This window comes from Aplysia californica, unplaced genomic scaffold (assembly GCF_000002075.1).
Source record: "Aplysia californica isolate F4 #8 unplaced genomic scaffold, AplCal3.0 scaffold00105, whole genome shotgun sequence".
Classification (NCBI taxonomy): domain Eukaryota; kingdom Metazoa; phylum Mollusca; class Gastropoda; order Aplysiida; family Aplysiidae; genus Aplysia; species Aplysia californica.
Window position 1 is genome coordinate 1,450,756 of NW_004797375.1, and position 4,181 is coordinate 1,454,936.

Genomic DNA, 4,181 nt, shown 5'->3' on the forward strand with positions numbered 1-4,181 from the left:
TCCCTCTCTCTCTCTCTCTCTCTACGCCCCCTTTCTTCTTATACCATCCTAATTCCCACATCCTGGAGAAAGATGTGCCAGTCCTATAGCCAAGTGAGTGTATACGATCGTGGGAATGGGGCGGAGTGGTCCGGGGTTTGAATCACACTCCCCAGTCTGCAGATTGGCGCGACACAGACTAGACAGACCACAGAATAGGAGAAAAAAACCCACAGACAGAACTGCCAGTGTTCTTTGAAATTGAGAAGGCCGCCATAAATGAATAAGACATTGTTATTTTTAATGCAGTTATTTCACGCTACCGTCAACACAATAATATTATTAATTGTTTTGTAGAAAGTGGGCGTCGAACTTCCCTGTCAGGGCCAACCCTAGCTAGGAAGGATACTACGTCGTCCAAGTAGAAAGACTGAGAATCTCGATAAGAATATTCCCCTACGCGGGAATCGAGCTCAGGTCTTTTGCATGCTGCGACGAATCGCTTAAATACTACGCCACAGACGCCGGTAATGAATACGACAAGTAATTATGCCCTCGCATCCAAAGTTTCTCAAATACATGCAGTACTAGCATCGCTTGTAGAATATTTCTTTTATAAAGTGTAAGCGCCATATCTGTCCACTTTTAAGAAATCCATTCCCACGGTTCGTCTCTTCCAGTTTTGTGATTTTTGAGCGTGTGATTCTCGCATTTATGTGTGAACTCTTGCCAGCATGCCTGAGGCAACATTTTAGACAATTTGCATGTTCTTGTCCGCTTTGATTTTGGAAATACCTTGGTATCTTCTTGAAACTAACCACTACGTTCATAGGGAAAGCTTCACTACGTCAATCGATCCTAGAAATAGAGTTTTAGGTTACTTAAGAAAAAGATCCTCTAATTCCAGAAATACACATCACTCTGAAATACATATACACTCATACACTATAATAGTAAGGCGCGTAAATAAGGAGGACAGCTCATTTGACAAATCTAAGAGTGATGATTTTATTTAATATCCCTGCCTCAAACCACCTCGTTGCTAATCCCTCTCTTATGTGACGTAGAAAAAAGGTATACTTTGCAAATTGTCTTTGGGGCTACGTTTACCCTCTTGAATCCATAGCGAGATCATTTTTTGCCGATTTTTGTGTGCCTAGGAATAAGAAAAAGCACAGTTTAAAAATGTTACTCTTCTTTGAAAAGAGTCGAACCTGTTTCTTGTGAATTCCGTTTTGATATTTCGCTTCGGATTTTTCTCAAACCTTTTTCTTTTTAATAGCATGCACGTCAAATGAATGTGTGTGGCGCGTATTATTCTCAGTTCAAGACATATGTGACGCAGATGGAATGGGTTCAACGACTTCTGAGTTCTGATCAGCCTCGGGAAACAGATGGTGAAAGTAGTGGTGACAAGGTGACCATGACAATATCAAGTTATGAGGCCGTCATGGCTGGAAAACAAGAAGCCAAGCCGGAGGGGGTGTGAAGATTTTTAAAAAAAAGAAAGAAAGAAAGGAAAAAAAGGGGAGGGGGGGGGGGGGGGGGGGGGTTAGTGATTTTCGTGAGAATGCAGGACTCGAAAACAATCCCACCTCCATTTTTTTCCATTTTCGCCAGGGGCAAAGTCTGAGTGTACACAAGGCCGAAATGCCACACTCTTGTCATAGACAAACCGGTGGTGTTATTGCCCCTTGTGGAAAACTTGATCCTTGCATACGGCAAGTTTGTTTGCAGTATATGTCTGTAATCCTATATCAAATACAAACTGTTTGTGTGTATGTTAATGTGAGGTCATTTGTATGTTTATATATCTGCGGAAGTTAATACACAGTCATAATTTATCCTATAAGTAAAAGGGAAAATGAACGAGAAAGTTGGAGGAAGGATCTATTAACCACTCCGTCACTTTGTAGGCTTAACATCAAATCCCTCCCTACCCCCCTACCCTCTTTTTCCTTCTCTTTTCACAGTAGTAAAAGCCTTAACTGTGCTTGGGGGGGGGGGGGGGTTAAGCCCCTGCCCGCCCCCTCCTCCCCGCAAATAAGAAAGTATAAAGCCCCACTGTCTTACAGCTTTTCCTGTGAACAATTACAGCTAAGCAATCTTCTCATAAGTACCTATCCTTTCTTCTCTCCTCTTACACTTTTCAAAATCAAAGAGGCAATATCTGCACGTGGTATGACTTGAGACCCCTACTGTGGGGTCATTTTTAGTTTTTTCATCTTCCGTGCAAAAGACAATGGCGCTCTAGTGTGATTTGCTCCTTTTTTCTATCAAACATTTATCGTCATTGTCTCTCCTGATTCTTTTCTTCGTATGTTAAACTCTTGTAACACCTCTAATCTTCGCTACTGATATTACCTAATCGTGTTTCCAATACTGTAAAACTCTTGCTTCAACTTTTTAAAGTGTAGAAAGCCTTTAAAATTCCCTGAAGAACCAAAGTTAAAAAACGCCCCGTTTCAGAAGCAAAACAGATTTGTCCAAATCGTAGTCAAGTGTGATGATCGTGACATTGTTATACTTCACCTCTTCAGCCGGAGCATTACAGTTTTTTAGAATTGTTTCATAGCCTGAAAGAATGAAACTCTAGTCATAAAACTCTAGAACGCAATAGACCGCTCACACTGCTGTGTCGTCGAAAACTGCGAACGTAATCAAATTGGCAAAACAGATACACTCTATGCACGATATGCTTTCGAATTTGGCTAATTTTCTCAGAATCTAGAAATTGAAGATGGCACAACCGGTGTTCAGACAACAAAAAAAGCAGCCAATCAGCGTTTTTTGAGGCCGTGACATGTGCTGTAGCTCTGAACCTCAGCAGGGAAATTCATTAATGCCATTTTATCAAAACCTGCCTGATTAGAGAGAAGTTGAGAGGTTAAATGATGCGTGGCGGGCTTATGACTTTTGCTCTCTTTTCTGTGTGTGTCGTTTGTATGACTTTTTGGTAGTCTCCACATGTCCACCTGTGTCATTCCTCTTCTTTGTTTTTACTTTCTTGAGAAGTGTGTCTCAGAATGAATGTTTCTAGATGCCATTTCTGTCTATATGTCTGTCTCGCCGCACCCTCTCTAACCCCTCTCTCTCTCCTGCTCTCCCCCCCCCCCCCATCCCCCTCCCCTCTCTCTCTCTCCCTCACCCTCTTTCTCTCAATGCATCTGACAATTAATATCTCACTTCCATTTTTCTCTCTCTTCTCCAGCGCCTTCTCCTTCTCCTAGTCCTCATTCTCCTCTTTCATTTCCTGTTCCCCTGTGCATCCATCCATGGAGGGTCCTTCCTCTCGTCTCTTGACGCATTATTTATTATCACCCCAGAGAGCTGTCAAAACTTTCCAGCGAGAGACAGCAACATTAAACGCAAAACGTTTTTGCACGTGCTGCTACACTCTTCACTTCTCTTCCTGTCTAAATCTTTCAAACCGCATTCCCCCGAAGAGCACCGTATTCTTCTTGTCAAAGTTAAAGTGACCCGTCTCAGTCTAAAGTTAATCGCTGTCATTATAATTCTTGTTGCATCACCACCAAGTCTCAAGATTCCATCATCGACAACATCAACACTAGCATTAGAAGCAAGAGAAACAGTGCAGAAAAACAACAACGGTGTAAAATTCATGCCTCGATACGCAAGTATATATACATCGGATTTTCCATTTTTATGGGTTTTCTTTTTTAATCACAGCTCTTTCGTTTCTCTAACTGTCACAACAACTATAACAATAACCCCAAGATCAACAGACATAACACTAAACCACAACAAAACTTCGATATAAAACAAGAACACACGCGAAGATCGCAAAAAATAAACAAAACTACATAAATCAAAGCTATCAAACTGTCAGAATTTTTTGGCAAGTCAATCGGGTTTTCCCCTGGTATTAAATCGAGCAGAATAATATAGGCATCCTACTGAGTTGAAGATGTGATATGGCAACATGCGGTTACCTGCAGTGCGACGAGTCCTTTATGATATCAAATGAGCGTCTATTTAAATTCTAACACACCTTTCATCTTTCGAGACAATTATTGTAACACAGAGGAGATATTTGTAATAGTTATCGATAATAGTGTTTCTGAACTTATTTTGGTTCTTTCTGTTCCCCGTCCTGGTTTTTGTTTCGATGATGGAAATGTCAAAATTGCAAATCTCCGAGTGAGTATTCTAGAGGGGTAATGGAGGAGGCGGAAGGGGGG